Consider the following 18,877-nt stretch of genomic DNA (forward strand, 5'->3'; position numbering starts at 1 on the left):
TGCACAAACATTCATCCTACCTAGTAGTATTTATCAGATTTTTTCAGATCTCTGCGTTAAAACAGGGGGGGTCCAGAGAGGGAAAAACTGCAAAAAGGGATTTTTAGACCAAAAAATCCCGCTTTTGGTCATTTTCCCGCCTCACATACATGATGGAGACACGTGAGTCATACCGTCTGAAAGGCAGTTCCATTCTGAAGAGAATGACGGTCGAATTATTATTCTAGGCTAATTAGGGACGTCTCAGTGATTTTTTTTTCAAAATATACTTCTGTATAGGGTAACATGGGGAAATTTCTGATTTTTTTTCTGGCGGGCTTATTTTTGCACCTAGAAGATTGAAATTGTGCACAAACATTCAGTCCACCGAGTAGTATTTAACAGATTTTCTTTCAGATTTCTGCGTTAAAACAGGGGGGTCCAGAGGGTCTAAAAGTTGAAAAAAGGGAAATTTAGACCAAAAAACCCCTTTTTTCTGCAATTTCCCACCTTAGATACATGATGGAGACATTTGAATGGTAGCGCCTGAAAGGCAGTTCTATTCAGAAGAGAATATGGGCGACACATGACCCTAGGGTAATTAGGGATGTCTCAGGATTTTTTTCCCTGAGATCATAGTGTTTTGTGGTAATTTGGGGCATGGTGGGAAATTTTGATAAAATTTCTCCCTCCCTTACTATTCAAGATAGAAACTTGAAATTTGGCACACAATTCAGTATACCAAGTACTATTTCTCAGATTTTTTTAGATGGCTACGTTGACAGAGGGGGGGGCAGGGGGGCCAAAGTTCGAGAAAAAAATTCCCTCCAAAACTTTCACTTTGACATTTTTTCCCGCTTCTGGTATATGGTATGAGCATGCAAGTGGTAGCATTTGAAAGCCAGCTCTATTCTGAAGAGAATGAGGTATGAACCATGATCCTAGGATAAATAGTGACGAAACAGTAGCTGCTTGATTGAAAGTCTAAAAAATAGCCCAAAAAGCCAGGATCCGGAAAGGGTTATGACACTGTTGTCCCTTATTACCTCATTGACATTCACTGTCAGCAATGCATATCCTCTAAATATTTTCACATTGTTTTCAACCTTCGGCTTGTGTTTCACCTCTCTTCCGAACGTACCAGCTCTCAAGATCTTCCTTAAGGCTCCGTCTCATCTGCTGTACTCTCCAATATCTTTCTGGCGCCTACTCTTCACCAAACCGATAACGACGGTTGTATTCTAAACTCTGCCGACAATTTAGTGTATTATACTACTTCTTCCTTCCCCATATTGCTATTCCCTCATGTATTTCTTTATTAACTAAATATTTAAACCGGTGTTGTAAGCATGGCTTACATATCAATTAGCAAAATCTACATTACAGATCCTCTTTCCCAGTGCTATGACAATATACTGTTGTGAAGACGGGACACAGAAATGGCATTAGTCAGAGACACAGTTTACAGTTGTGGCAATCACTCACTCAACTTTGTAGATATTCATGCAGCAAGTAAGTCCCAATTACGGTAAAGTCTCATGAGACTTAAACAACCCAGGAAACAATAATGGTATTCTATAAGGTGACCTAATAACACTTTTATTATTCAGTTTGTCACTCCCCCCCCACTTGTGCATGCAAGTCAGTGCTTACTTCCTAGTCTTTTTCACACTAGGACTCCAGATTGGGTTGACCAAAGCCCACATACTTTCGTCAGCGCTGAGTCATGCGAATCAAACCTATGCGTGCCGAATCGAACTGTCTCAGATATGAATGTGTCTTAAGCTGTACCATAAGGCATTTTCGCATTGAAGAGCATGGTTGCTCAGGTCGGGTTGCATTGACCTAGTATGACTCAGCAGGGGATATAAAATATACCTTTCGCACTTTATTTTTACTTCAAGTAATGTCCATCAGAAAGCAGAGAAAACTGTACTTTCCTTCCTGACCCTCGATTGTGGCTTATAGGAGCGTCTCCGCTGGATCCAAATGAGATTGCAAATTGCAAAGACTGAAGAAAATATGTTGGACTCTTGTCTCAAACTCTTACAAATAAGCGTCGTTTGGAATCGAAGCAATGCAACAGTATAGTGTTTCGAAAAACGGTATGAGTAAATAAAGTGTAAATATACATTTTAGAAAGAACGGGAACAATAAAAATAATTTTGTACTGTATTATCGAAATATTTGTGTCTAAATTTAACACTGTTTATTTTAATGTATCATCGAACATTAAATTCATGCTACGCATGTGTTTTAAACTATTCGATTTATTAAAATACAAACATTTTATGTTTCTCATTTTATATTACGTATATTCATAATTCAGACATATTATAGTGTAAGGTAATATGAATGAAGTGGAGAGTGGCGTCTTCGTGACACTCTCGAGAAAAATCTATTCCCTGCAAAGGGAATGTAAGTTCCTTAAACGGAAGCAAAATAATATTTATTCATATACAGAATAACAGCATAACATAAATTTGGAACTATAGTGCAGGTTCACAATAGACCGTCATGAAAATCCTTAAACTGACTGAATACATGTGAATAAGACTTGTATTAGGATATTATTTCCACTGGCGGAGTATTAGTACACAATGTGAGGAAGCTGTATTTTATATTTACAAGAGTAAACAGTGGAATCATTACACGAGGGAACTCGTATACCCGTTGATATTTCTTAGTAGTTTCAGGAATGTTTACAACAGACAGTTTGATTTTGTTTGGTCCAGTGAGAATCAAATACATTGAAACTCTGCGAGAACGGTAACACAACATACAAGCATGATCGATCTGTTTGTAGTGGTAATCTAGTAGAAGTTGGTGCGTGTATGAATAATCGTTTTCTCGTATACCCGCCGCCATCACTATTTCTTGCTTGCTTTATATTTCCTGCGTGGTTCATCATTTTTGTCCTTCAATGACGCGAAATAATTGTAATTCTTGTTTGTGGTGGCTGCTTAGCACAGGTTGGTGCTCGTTTTTGCATGAATTATCATTTTTGGGTATACTCAACATTGTTTTGCGTCTACTCCCTCGGAAGAATAAGCTTCACTTTGTCCTGACGCGAAATAATTATAGTTTTTTGTTCTACTAGTCACCTAACCACATGGTAATGTATGATCTTTTTTTTTAATGAGTAATCGTTTATTATCACATCAGTTTTCTCGCAAATTACACTGTGCAACACGAAATCTGTCCTTTATATGGAAATATGTTTTTCTTAGGTATTTCTGCATGAGAAAATCAAATCTGTAATTAATTTTTATGTACAGGGTAACTATAATTAATGAACTATACGAAATAAAACAGTCATACTTTCTGAACGGTTCGCGTGATTACGTCCAAACTGTGTGGCTGAGCACAGGGAACGATGGGGATTCGTATTCACATGTGCACGCAACGTGCACATGCAAGTGAAAATGTCACGGTACAGCACATATAGGGACTGAGAATCCGCATTTCGTAATGGAGAAGTATCTTTACCCTGAACGGGTGACGGTGTGGTGTGCAATGTCCAGCTACGGAATAATCGGTGCGATATTCCTTGACGGCACGGTGACTACTGCACGATACATGACGGTTTTGGAAAATGATTTCATATCCATTATCCAAAGTGACCCTGATTTCGACAAGATGTGATTTATACAGAATGGATCTCGACCCCATCTGCCCACAAAGGGGGGCTATCACGCAAACTGCGTCATTGAAATATTTGGGGGTTAAAAATGTATATAAATATGCTTCAGGAGGTGTAAAAATTAATCGAAAAGTATTTTTTCATGCAAGAACACCTATGGCTAGACAATTGGGGGGCGCGTCATGGACATAAGGGAGGGTGGGCACCACTGTCTGCCCATGAGAGTGTTTGACGTTGCGAAGAAATATTTTGGGGACCGCATCCTGGCTCTCTGATATGTGGGCATATTTTTGTATTTTAGTTAGTAAAATTTGTCATGTTTGACGTTATAGGTTTACTGTAATCGAATTCATATTGTACCCTGATTTTCACTAAAAATAATGTTACCTGGTTGCTGACGATTGTGTTTCTCTTACACATAGTGTATATAAGCCTTATTACCTAGAATCTGAAATACCAGGCCAATTGCATCGTTCCTGCAGAAAAAAATCCAACTGCATAATTGTTCTAGGAGGTGGTCATTATATCTCAACTTCCAAGTTTCTTTTTGAATCTCACCTCCTAAAATGGTTCCATACCAGATCAAGGTAATACATTAGAAAAATTAGCTCAATTGAAAAATATAAAATGGTGTCACAAGCGACAACATGTTTTCAATGCATTAACAGCACACAATATGAGAGAAAGGTGTACTGTAAGTTTGGAAAGTCAATTGTAAATTAACAAACAGATATTTGAAAGTAATAATTATTAAATGATTAAAGGTAAGTTGAAAATAGCGTCAGGTGTGTATAGTGAAAAGCTACTCCAAAACTATATCACGTGATCCCTTTCCTTTAACAATTTTGAATCTGAATCCAAGATGATAGCTATGATAGTACTTTACATGGGGTCCACATCATGAAAATCTCAAGGAAGCGCGTTCCAATATCAACAGAGATTTCTCGGTATGCAGCGCGCAGCGTAATGGTTACGCTGTTGCCAAGCTTATCATACGAACTTTCGAATGAGTATTGGCCTGAAAATATTTATTTTTATTTGTAGCGTGTTCTTTTTGCATACATGTAGCCTGAACTGATTTTAGTGAATCAAAATTTTGCAGAAAATGTATCTAATACGTAATACTGTGTATTTACGATTCACAGTGCTTATGAGTAAAGTGCTCGTTTTATTTTTAGTAGTTCCATTTTTCGCATATTATTTAACATTTCAACTCGTATTACTTATTTTCCTATCTCCTTGTTTTAGTTTCATCCGTTGTATTTTCACAGTGTTCTTTGCAATCCTGAACGTAACACGTCACCATTATTGCTTTGTGTTTAGGTTCTTTAGTCCGCGTTGTTTAGGAAAATACATGGCGGTTACCATGCCAACGAGAAGGATTCATCACCGTGCACTTTTCGCTAATGTTCCGTTTTAGGAATATTGTTATTGTTCATATTAATTCATTACGATGATAGTTGGTATCAAAATGCAATTTAGAGAAATAAAAATAGCCTTATTTAAGTAAAATCAGCTGTAAGCATCAAAATAAATAATAGAAGAGAGTTTCTGATTTGCATAAAAATCGACCAATTAATTAGAAGATAACTAACAATTAATTAGGATCTTGAATTGCAAGCTTTATTAATCAACCTGAAATAGAAATAAAAATTATAAATATATAGGTTGGGTAGAAAATAGTAGCAACACTGTTTTACTTCAGAAGGTTGTGTCTCAGCATTATAAGATTTCCGTAGCTGATAAAGAAATGCGAGGTGAAGAACTATGGCGGGTGACGACGACTGTGTGTTATTCAATAATAATAATAATAATAATAATAATAATAATAATAATAATAATAATAATAATAATAATAATAATAATAAAGGAAGCAGTGGCGTACAATAGAGGAGGAAAGTGGAAGCATCATAACAATATGTTTCGGAAAGACGAACAACTTACGAGGATCAAAATTGAAGTGGAACGTGGGCGCAGTGAACAACAATGTTTTCAGGGACTTCGTGAGGACTTTTTCGTCAATGGATTAACCACTTCGTGGGAAGCATTACGACACAAAAGAAACCATCATCCGTGCCATATGGCGAATCCGGCAGGACATCGACAAAGATTAACTTACTGACGGTGTACGATGCCTTCCATACGTGTGGCAGAAGGTGATAGAAATGGAAGGCGATTGTACTGAATGAATGTAACAGGTGTTCTGTGCATAATATGTGTTGGGTACGAATTATAACAATGTTGCCATTTTTTAAAAATAAAGCCCTTGTATACAAAAAAAAAATTACCTTTTGCAATGAATGAAATATGGATTTTTTTTGGGGGGGGAATGAAATATTTTGCAATGTCAAATCCTGTTTAATGTGATTTATAGAAAAAGCTTCATTTGTGGCATTCAAAATGCGAAAATATTTTGGGAAATTAGGTTGGGAGTGTATGAGAGTCACTTTTAACTTATCATATAAACCATACATTTACATGATAATATGTTAGAGTATAAAGTGAACCTTTGGTCAGCGTTTAGTAATATCTGCTCTCGGTTCGATTATCCATGTTTTCAGAATAACTTAAATTTATTGCACAACTTACAGGGTTTTAGTTTTGACATTTGTGTCGACGCCTACCTGTTAATGCGTGACCTTTGTTCAAATAGAGTCGTAAGCACAGATACGACTTAGCGATACACTTGAATAGTTCTGTTACGAAGATATTACTTTCCCAATTAAAGAAGTAAGAATTCAAAAGCTAGTCTTTAGCCTAGGAATGACGCTGTAAGATAGTGAATTAAAGAGTGATGTAACAGCACCATTGAAAGATTGAAACTACTATATGCCATTCAGATTATCTGAAGTTAGTACATTCCGAGAAATCAAAAGGCTGCAAGGAATTACATCGCCAGAAATAATGAAGGAAATTAGACAAAAAATTTAACGTTTGCTTTATTTTAACAAAGACAAAAAAATTAACGTTTGCTTTATTTTAACAATCTTGTAATATTTCAGCGAGCCTAATATCTGCGAAGGACAAGCTCAGAAGCCAGGAATATTAAGAAAATTGTAGTTTAACGGGAATGTCAATTTTGAGATTATTTGTCTCCGTCCGATAAAGCCAATGATCGATACATGTTGTATATTAAAAATTAAAAATTAAAAAATCTGGAAAGGTGTAGTTTTCACATAAGTACTGAAAATTAAAGGTAACAATTCAAAGAAAGTTATGAAAACTAAAATAGTGGCCATCAAAAGGCTAAAAGAATAAACAATAAAGTGTGTGTGTGGAACTAGAAAATTATTTTAAAATAGCAGTAACATAAATACATAACACAGTGGTGCCCACCCCCCTTATGTCTATGACGCACCCCCCCAGTTGTCTATCCGTAGGTGTTCTCCCATGAAAAATCTTCTTTTCGATTAATTTTACCCCCCTCATCAACCATATTTATATAGATTTTAACCCCCCCAAATATTTCAATGACGCAGTTTGCGTCATAGCCCCCCCAAGATACTGTTGCGATGTAGTAACTCTAGTAAGTACTGTGACGGCATTTTGTTGCTCTTATAGTCATAGTGAGCTATTAGAATGTTTGCTCTCAAGTTAGCCAGACGTTCTTGGCTTAGATAAGTGTCACGGAAGTGACTCACGAAGCTCTCATATGAGGTTATTTTGTTAGAGGTCACTCGAAACCACTGAAGGGCACTATTTCTCAAACATTTTTCCACGAGGTTAAGCCTCAATTCCTCGGGTACCCTTGTCATCTCAAAATATCGTTCCAAGTCTATGAGAAAATTGTGAGTCAGTACCTCACTCTCATTTCCCGAATAGGTAGGTAAAGAAAGATCTCTGTGTATGAACCCCATAGCAGCAGCAAGTTGCATGGTGTTCGCGTGTCCAGTCGCACAACCGGACGATGTCGAGGGTTGCTGACTAACAGTACGAGTCGCTGTCTCATGATTATCTCTTGCGTTTGCTTGAGGAAGAACCTGCGAGTCGCATCCTGAAGACCGAGATGGCCCAGATGATCTTTCGTTACGCGGTGAGTCAGTGGAAATATTGGCCAATTTCTCAGCAACTATTTCAGCTGTCTCACGCTGAAGTGTTTCCTTCCACTGCGCCCAACTATTCTGGATGTTTTCGCAAGTGCGTTCCATCATCTCAGTGCACTCTGAACGTACCTCTTCAAGATGTGTTTCTTGCAGAGTTTCTTCCCTAGCTCGCGTTATCTCTCTTAGATTCACTTTGACTCGTTCGACCTCATTCGTGATTCTTCCGACCGAAGTTCCTAGCGTATTCACCCGACTACCAACATTCTGTAGCCCCTCAGACAACTGTTGTACTTCAGTGTTAATTTCCGAACACTGACTCTCTACATTGTTTTCTAAATCGTCAAACCTCTGGCCTGTCTCACGGATCCGATGAGTCAACTCTTTTTCTGTTCTTGCCATATTGTCTCCTACTGTCTCCCTCATACGGGCCATTTCCTCCACTAACATTCTGCTATTTTCCTCTCTGAACTCACCTATCTGATGTGAAACATCCTGTCTCACCTGATACATGCTTCTTTCTACATTCTCATTCGACTCCTTTCTCACCTGTTCTAATCGCTGTTCTAATTTCAAAGTCTCTCTGGTGAGTTGTTCCCTAGTCTCTTTTAGACCCTGTTCTAGTCTTTCGTTATTAGCTTGCATTTTGTTTTCTAAATTGTTTTCTAACCTCAAGCTTGTCTCACGAGCTTCCTGTCTCGCCTGATCTAACTTCGCCTCCAAAGTCTGGTTGGCCTGTCCTAATCTCTCTATCTTTTGAAAAAGAAGATCCACCCACGCTGGTCTACTATCTTCACCCTGACATTCTTTTCCTGCAATACGATTTCCCTCAGCCTTACCGGTGTCCAACTCCAGTGGCGTGATGCTTCCGCCTGGAGGGGTATCACTTTCAGCGCTCCGAACATCCGCGAGTCTGACATCTATTTCTCCGTCACCTTCTAAGAGGTTTTCGCTTCTTTGTGCAGGCGCTTCTAATGTCAAATCCATTTCGATTTTTCTTGTTTGTGATCGTGTTCTCACCATACGACAATCCTAACAAACCAACAAATTCGTCCTAAAATTTCTATATAAGAAAAATATCTCCCCCCAAAACACTAATTTTCACAACATTAAATTATTTTCCAAACATAAATTAACATATATTTCCATGCTCTATTCTTGGAAACTTAATGGGGAATACATAATCATACCGTGACAAATACAAGTGAAAATTTTGTATTATTGTGTGTTGGTGTGGGCTCCGTATTGCCTATAAGGCTAATGCAACAGTAGCCTGCCACGCTAGGTGCTATGCCAAAGAAAATTGCACACAAGAGTGTAAGCTACAAGAGCCCTTTCACACTGGGCGCCATGTTTTGTTAACTGCCGCAAGGCTGGGTGATATATGAAGGAGGAGGAGGCAAACATAAATTAATTATTTGCATAACAAGAGAGTGAGGGAGAGAGAAAACAACAAAAATATAAAAATAAACAATTCTGCTCCCTCAATATGTAACGGCTACGCCCTTGTACACTATACATGAATATTATCAAAATATTCTCTCTTGCTAATTTTCACCTTCCTCCTCTTCTTCACTTCTGTACCTGTGGGTGTTAACTGCCGTAAGGCTGGGTGATATATGAAGGAGGAGGAGGCAAACATAAATTAATTATTTGCATAACAAGAAAGTGAGGGAGAGAGAAAACAACAAAAATATAAAAATAAACAATTCTGCTCCCTCAATATGTAACGGCTACGCCCTTGTACACTATACATGAATATTATCAAAATATTCTCTCTTGCTAATTTTCACCTTCCTCCTCTTCTTCACTTCTGTACCTGTGGGTAATTATTTATTCTCCTCTACCCCTTGAGGAGTCCCAACACACAATAACACTATGAAATCTCAAACCAGGCATCTGAAAACAAGACATCTAAGCCTATAAAACATAGCAAAATGCGTCTACTCACCCTCTGCCTTTCAGAAAACTTTAGTTAATTATCAACTTCCATCTCATAAAAAAAACACACACACACTTTATTGCCTATATGATATATGCTGGCCACGGAACAAAAACAAAGAAAAAAATAACTGTTACAACATCTTGGGATCCCCACTCCAATAACTTTTGAACTTGGTTTTGTCACTTATTTCTTTTCTTTTCTTTTTTTTTTCTTTTTTTTATGTTCAAAGTTTATTATACACCACAACTATGTGGTAGAGTTCCTACTAGAAAATAAAATCACTTGAAGGAAGTCTTTCCACACGAAAAGTTCCAGTTATTTCCATCTATCCTAGAATCTCCCTCTCTTCCCATGAGAGAATGACACTGATGCCTTTTGGTATCTGATGGCTTTAATTTGCATTGTCCATCATTTCATTGGAATTTAACTGCTGTCTCAATGTACACTGAAAAAGCCATATCAGTTGGTGACCTCACGAACACCATTCTTGAAGACGAAAAACTGACACAAAAAGCCAACGACCAATTTACTCAACTTTCTCTCTTGAAGCTAAAAACGAACTGCCTTTACCCTTCAAATTCTTTGCACCGAGTTATGTAAATAAAAAAAAAAAAAAAAAAAAAAAAAAAAAAAAAAAAAAAAACTACCACCCACTTGCTCTGCAGGAATTCAGAGGACTTCCTCTCACCCCTCGTTCTTCTTGTGTGGCCTCTTGACCTGTCCACTGAGGGGACCATAAAACAGCCTTCGAAACGGAGTGACTGTCAACTAACGAATTCTGTTCGCTTCAAGCAAGCAAACCCTTCAGCTTTTGCTATTTCACTCAGATGTTTCACCCTCTAGAAACCGTTTTTGAGATTTTTCCTTCTATTTTTATTTAAAAAAATAAAGTATGAAAAATTCAAACTCTTGGGAGGTACCGATTAAATATAAAATACTATAAAGTTCGAGCGTTTCCAAGAATATGCAGGAATAATGCATACATATACTATATATAATTAACTAATAAAAATTATAAAAAAATACAATATAAAATAGTTAATTTAAATATTAATATGCAAATGAACCCAAGTCAATCTTGCCGTTTACACCCCCCTCATCAACCATATTTATATAGATTTTACCCCCCCCCCCAAATATTTCAATGACGCAGTTTGCGTCATAGCCCCCCCTTGTGGGCACCCCTGCATAACAGGAAAGATTTAAAAATAAAAACCTCAGAGCACGTTAATTATCCAATTTCATGAACCAAAGCGAAAGTACGTTCACGTAAGATCGGACAATCCCCCAAAATCTCACTTATAAATTTTAGGCAGTCCTAAATGGTAAATAGTATGATATTAATCAGGGGCGATCGCCCCCCCCCCAGAAGAGGAAACTTTCTTATTTTATATATATAAATAAAACCCATCTCAAAGTTTGGAGCCTTTAAAAGTAATGTCCCCTTCAGAGAAGAATACAAGTTCGGGGTGAGGAAGCGGGGAACAGGAGGATGTAGTTGTTACCCTCTGAAAACTTCTACGATAGTTTTTCTCAGAGTTGCCAGGTATATGGTGAATGCCATGTTTGTGTGAAATCCAAAGAAATGCTCCCTTCTGATCATTTGGAGGGAGGAGATGCTGTAAATCAAGCTTCAGTGACACCTGACACATGGCTAGCCAGCAGTTAAAGAGCAGAAAAATTCCGTCTTAGTCTTTAGAATGAAGGAAGAAAGAAGAAGAAAAAAAACGCGTTTGAAAAACTTATCAATGAATATATTGTATTTGAGAGTAAATATGTTACTCATTTTGCTATAGTTTAATTTATTAGACTACAGGGAAAATCTGGAGGTTGCTTGAAAAAATAAATACAAATTATTTGACACATTTTCAGTCTCGATACTTCCATAGCCAGAAAATAAAATTATAAATCAATTTACCTCGCATCACATTGAATTTATACTTCTTGCAGCTAGCATTCATTATCGACTCAAACAAATTATTATTATTATTATTATTATTATTATTATTATTATTATTATTATTATTATTATTATTATTATTATTATTATTATTATATGTTGGTTTAAAGTAGTTTTAAATTTAAAAATTTGACAGGATCTGTGATTACTGTCCTTCTTGATGATTACCCGTTTGTTAATTTCGTAGCTTTCTTCCTGAAGAAGAATATCATCATGGCTTATTACCTAAAGGAATTAGCTGTTATTCTTAGTTCCCAAAACTTTCTTACAGCACTTACGAACATTAATGATGGAAATGCAAATATGGGGATAATTTACACAAAACTGAAAGGGTAGTTACTAGGATACATAATATAGGATGTAGTTGAAATATGAATGCAAATGTTTGCTTTTGATTGGTCAAAAGGGACCCGGACAAATCCGCCAAATGACAAATCCACCAATTACCAAATCTGCCAATTACCAAATGCGCCAAACGCGAAAATGACCAAATGCGCCAATTGTGAAAATGGACAAATCAGCCAATGGACAAATCTGCCAATTACCAAATCTGCCAATGACCAAATCTGCCAATTACCAAATCTGCCAATTACCAAATCTGCCAATTACCAAATCTGCCAAACGCGAAAATGACTAAATGCGCCAATGACGAGAATGGACAAATCTGCCAATTGACAAATCCGCCAATTACCAAATCTGCCAATTACCAAATCTGCCAAACGCGAAAATGACCAAATGCGCCAATCGTGAAAATGGACAAATCTGCCAATCACCAAATCTGCCAATTACCAAATCTGCCAATGACCAAATCTGCCAATTACCAAATCTGCCAATTGACAAATCTGCCAAACGGAAAACACCGAACTCTGTTTGTATTATCATCAAATAACTGGATAGTCTAGTAAAAAGCATACAGAAAGAAAGTATATATGAATATCAAGCAAGAAACTAAAAGTAATTAATAGAAAGTAATCAAATCATCGCCCAAATATTTGAGGATTTGAACGAGGTAACCATTTAAAATAATATTAACGTGTACTCAATATATGTAAAAAAAAAAAAGTTGGTTATTTTATGAAGACCGGAGAGACGTGATGTAAAAGTTCAATAAATCGTACATGCTCTAACGCAATGAGATAATTTGTTTGTTCTTATGTGTTAATTTTGATGAATTTATAACTGTTAAAAATGAATGTTCTTGTTATTTGCTGGAGTGATTGCCCCCTTTCTGCACTGAGGTTATATTTTTGGGTGACCGACCTCTTGGACATTACACTATACTTGTTACAGTTGGCAATACTTCTTAAAATGACGTAGTTGCGAGAAATTTTTAAAACGATCGTTGTTTGTTTTCGTACTTTTGACACTTGACCAACAGTTTTTGGGAGTCGCGATTACTACATATTCTCCTAATTTCACGACTTTTAGCAGTATTGCCAACATTAACATTCATTATCACATCTCCTAAACTATGTAAAATATCAAATTGCTATTACGTGTTGTTTGCCATGACTCCATTTTGGTGTTGTTTGCCACGGTATTATTCTCTCTAGCTTATCTTATACCAGAATCGTGAAGACTTATACAAAATCGACTTATAAGCTAAGGGTTGCCAGATGAGCATATTATAATGATAAAATCTATTATATTATAAACAGAATGCATACAATACGAATTGTCCCAAGCACGTTATTGGGTTACTACGCTATCGGCTGTTAACGCCACAGTTAAATTTATTCAAGGTGAGTTCAAGCACTCAATATAATAATCTGTTTGCTTAGAAACTCTCCAAGTGCATTTTCAAAATTGATAGTGCCTACAATTTGTTTGTGTTCGACTGTGTAGCCAACGTTAAATCTAGGCATATCATCAGGACTAACAATAAGGGGAGTAGAAGTGGGACAAACCCCTCGTAGTAGTTAAGTCTCATTGAGACGAGTTATGCTTAATTGAAAAATAAAGGTTTATTGCATGATTAGAGGGGTGTCTGCTATTTATGAGTGTTTTTATGTTATTTATTACGTTGAAAATATGTGTTTATTGACAATTTATGGTTGTGAAAGTTAAAATTCGTAGAAAATACAATTTAACTGAAGGTTATCTTGAAAAAATAAAACTTTATTGTTGTTTTTGGCACGTTGTTTGATCATTTATTATTGATTTTTTGTAATAGAACACCTGAATTCTCAGAAATGAAGCCTGAAGGTTTTTTGAGAGTTGATGCAAGGCCAAGTTGAAAATAACTCTTTATTATTGGCTATATACGAATTCTTTGAAGAATTCTTTGAAGATTTAACCATCTTTGTTGGAGGATACACCTGTGATTCTGTGTTGGTATTTATGACGTGATACCGTCCTTCACCCGAAAGGAGCCGTGAAAAAATTAGGATTGACCGTTAGATACAACCATCAGATTTAATTAGACAGTGTGACCTTCACATAGATACCAGAGTCCCACTCAAAGAGATTTTTGGAACACAATTGTGCAATTTAGTTACCGTTAAAAAAGAAACTGTTAGGGATTATTGTCTACTTTTTTAGAGAGCTTTGTGAAGATTGCATTCTAGGAATGTGAATGTCCTTCAAGAAAATTTTTCTCCCTTACAGAAAAAAAGAAAATAAAACCCAAACTTGACATTGAACTTGGAAAAGCTTTATGTATTGTTCCCCTTTTACGTAACAGTTAGGTTGTTACATGAATTTGTTTCCCTCGAGTTTTTTGTAAAGATTGTATTGAAACGAAACATTCTTTCTTTTATTGTTTATGACCGCTGGAAAAGAAAGAGGCGCCGGATTCTATGTTGGAACGGAAGGGACGGAGGGGTGAACTGAGTTGCCCAAACTTGTTTTGGCGGGAAGATGGGTTTATAAAATTGATAGGAAGAGAAACGAACATTTTATTATTGAACAAGTATTCCGTTCGGACTTGATCTCTGTTTCTTTGAGTGGGTGATTCTTGGCTGATTGATATTATTTGTGTGATATTACTCGTTGTGATTGTTTTTGTATGAAACCTTGCTGGTGATATATTTTTGTTCCTGTGATTAGTTCATCATTAAGGTAAGAATATTTATTATTTTTATGCATTTGAAATGTGGACATAGGGAGGGAATCAGTTTTCTTAGCAGACATATCTTTGAATCAACGAGTATTTGTTTATGTGTTTTAGAGGGAACAACACTTGATTGTATGAGGGGAGACACGGGTTTGATACCTGCGGGAACTCATATGATATCCTTGATGTTTAACGGAATGAAATTGCTATGACTTGGAATTCGTTTGAAGTAAATGGTAGTGGATATAATGAATGCAAGAAAACAAAATGAAGTTAATCAGTTTATCGTCCCACAATTATGTCAGTTAGACTAACATATTAGATTAGATTATAAACTGCAGTTAATGAAAGCGGGATGAATTCCGAGAAAAATTAGACATAATGTTGTCCAACATAACTTTGTACTGACAGAAATTGAACCCGAGACTAGAGTAAACGTTTTTCACTGACCCATCGTACCACCCTTAGCAAAGAAAGCAAATAGTTATTATACGTACAATTGAGAAATAGAATATACTGTAGTAAACACACTTATTGATTGTAGGTATCGGTGTTTGAACTCTTGTACTGAAAATATAAATGAGAGAATCATATCTTAACAGACTTTTCAATGTAAATACGGACTTCTATAAGAGTAAAGTACTATTATGAGACGAATATATGTTCGATTTTTGGGTTATTATAATCCATTGAGATGTGAAAAGTATTTGGAAATGATAAAAGATTAAAAAATGGAATTAATTATGTTAATTTTATTCATTTTATGCTAAAATATACGTGAATTACAGGCATTTTTCTGTTCCTATAGAACAGGCTATTCGAACCAGATAGGAGGTATACTTTCCCTTTTTAGGAGACTCAGGTAATCCTCTAAGTTTGTGAATGAAATAGGAATAATGGCTTGTTTACGTTCATAGAAAAAGAAGAAAAAAATAGTAGCAAAACTTGTGAATGAACCAGACATCCCTTTCCCCAAGAAACTCCCTTTCCGGGCTACGAAACTATCAATGAATGAGACAAGTCTAACTGCTTTGGCTAAATTGTTTGTTATTGTTGACATTTTTTTCTTTTTCCTTCCTGGCCGGAATCTTCTTGAATGACAACTGATGTTTTTATGACGGTCGGCCGTAAAAAGGAAGACTTTCCTGTTTTGACTGAATAAAATGGAACCAGTATTCATTCATTCATTGGAATCTTTTTTATTTTTTTTAAATTAGGCTAGAAAGATTAAATATTCATGAAAGAGATAGGATAAAACGTTCTATATGCATTTTAGGGGCGTAGTAAGACATTTTTACGGTGGGGTGACTGGTATATTTGTATTTTACATACATGTAAATGACATTAATAGATTTACGTTCCAAGAATACACATGTTGAGCTATTTTGTCTTAGTTTTCTTTATGATGAGTGAAATGGTGGAATGAGAAAGGGGAGGAGAACGATATCAAGACAAGTTTGTAGCATATTTTGTATGAACTTCTGATATGAATCCGTTATTTGAGGGTATTTGATTACGTTTTTGGTTTATGACCATATATATTGTTTATATATGTGTATATATGTATATATGTACGTGCCCACAACTGTTTATATGTATATATGTTTATATGTAGGTATCTATTTACAAGTATATCTGTCTGTTGCTTGTTTTGCGCGTTGATAGACATCCGTTTCATTCTTTCTCTCTTACCCTCTCTCTTTCTGTGCATGTTTGTATGTGTATGTATGTATGTATGTATGTATGTTTGTGTGTGTGTGTGTGTGTGTGTGTGTGTGTGGTGCGGTATTACTGTGTTTGTACAAATGCTTGCCTTTGTAGGTCTAGGTAGGCTTCCCTTTGTGTTTACTGGTGTATTATTGCGGCTTTACACATGCATGTGATGTGTGTGGTGCGGCATTGCCGTGCATGTACATAGGTCTGCCTCTGTAGGCCTTGGTAGGCTTCCGTTTTGTGTTTCCTGCTGTATTATTGTGGTTCTGCCTATGTATGTGACGTGTGTGGTATGGCATTGCCGTGCATGTACATAGGTTTACCTCTGTAGGCTATGGTAGGTTACCGTTTTGTGTTTCCTGCTGTAGTATTGTGGTTCTGCATATGTATATGATGTGTGTGGTGAAGCTTTGCCGTGCATGTACATAGGTCTGCCTCTGTATGCCTTGGTAGGCTTCCGTTTGTGTTTCCTGCTGTAGTATTGTGGCTTTACACATGTATGTGATGTGTGTGGTGGAGTATTGTTGTGCATGTACATAGGTTTGCCTCTGTAGGCAATGGTAGCCTTCTGTTTTGTGTTTCCAGTTGTATTATTGCTGCTTGCCTATGTATGTGATGTGTGTACATATGTGTGTCTGTATGTGTGTTTGTGCCTTATCCTTTTCGATAGTAGACAACCTTTTACCTGTATGTACATATGTTTCTATCTGTGGGAGTTCATTATTCTAGACCTACATATATATATAAATATATATATATATGTTTGTATGTGGTGAAGCATTAGGGTGTGTGTACATGTGTATGTTTGTATGTGTGGATGTGTATTGTAGCTTTTCGTATGTATGACTTTGTACGATTGTGCTGTTGCACTGTTTTGTGTTTTGCATTGGTACACATGATTTTATATGTGCTATTGTCTTGTATGTATTATACCTATACACAATTTTAATTTTAATATCATTTGAGTACACAAACAGTTTTCACTTACCTAAAGGCTTCTGCATAAATATATTTGCTTGCACAAGTAGGAAACTGTCTTAGATCTGAATACGTAATCATTAATATCCGGTTGCGGCAACGCGGGTGCCCGGTAGCGGAAAACCCCTCGCGACGCGGGCTACGCGAATGAAAAACGCGTCCGAACGCCTACGCGAATGCGAAGACGAACATTATAATGTTACGCACGCGAACAGGTACGTGTTACGCGAAGATCAGTAATGCTTAGATAACATATGGTATCTATACACACCGCTCCCGTACGCAAGAGATCCATAGTGATTTTTATATAGGTACGATAAGTAGTATTTGTTGTTCTTGTACACAACACATTCAGTAAATGATAATACAGGCTAGATATGTGTACTGTCACTATTCAGGTACATGTTTACATTTTCCCACCATGCACAAATTTGTTCATTTTTCTGCGCGAAGGCTACCAGTGCGTGATATGGTTGCGCAGTAGGTACATTACATGTTAGCTAGTAGCCAATGATAAGATGACCGTGTACATTTTCCCGCCATGCACAAAATCGTTTATTTTTCTGCGCGACGGCTACCAGTGCGTGATATGGTTGCGCAGTAGGTATATTATATGTTAGTGAACAACCAATGTTAAGATGCCCAAGTATATTTTCACGCCACGCACAAATTATAGTATTCTTTATGCGTAAAAGCTAAATATGAATAAATTGGAGGTGCAGAAGATATAGTAACTTATTATGCTTATTATACTTAGAAAAGACAACTAACAGAGTTGAGTGCAAACTACAAACTTTTACGGGAACTTACAATAATAAAATGTTGGAAGTATCTTTCATGATAGCCGAAATGTTAAATTTCCTTTGTTAAGATTAGAACATTGTTTTTCCACAATTCCACAGTCCCTATACTCAATTTAAGTATACTGTTTAAATATTCTTATTTCTGATGTCCAAACAGACATGTTCACTTTTTCCTTTTCTTCATTTTATGTTTTTCCAATGTCTTGGCGTCCCTATGGTGATTTTTACTATACTGTTTAAATATTCTTATTCTTGATGTCCAGACGGACATGTTCACTTTTCTCTTTTCTTCATTTTATGTTTTTCTAATCTCCTGCTGTCCCTATGATGATTTTCACTATGCTGTTTAAATATTCGTATTCTTGATGTCCAAACAGACATGTTCACTTTTTTCCTTTTTTTTCATTTTATGTTTTTCCAATGTCCTGGCCTCCCTATGATGATTTTCACTATACTGTTTAAATATTCTTATTTCTAATGTCCAGACGGACATGTTCACTTTTCCCTTTTCTTCATTTTATGTTTTTCCAATTTTCTGTCGTTTCTATGGTGATTTTTACTATACTGTTTAAATATTCTTATTTCTGATATCCAGACGGACAAGTTCACTTTTCCCTTTTCTTCATTTTATGTTTTTCCAATGTCCTGGCGTCCCTATGATGATTTTCACTATACTGTTTAAATATTCTTATTCTTGATGTCCAGGCGGACATGTTCACTTTTCTCTTTTCTTCATTTTATGTTTTTCTAATCTCCTGCTG

Source organism: Thermobia domestica, chromosome 5 (genome assembly GCF_964235325.1).
Source record: "Thermobia domestica chromosome 5, izTheDome1.hap1.1, whole genome shotgun sequence".
In the NCBI taxonomy this organism is placed as follows: Eukaryota; Metazoa; Arthropoda; class Insecta; order Zygentoma; family Lepismatidae; genus Thermobia; species Thermobia domestica.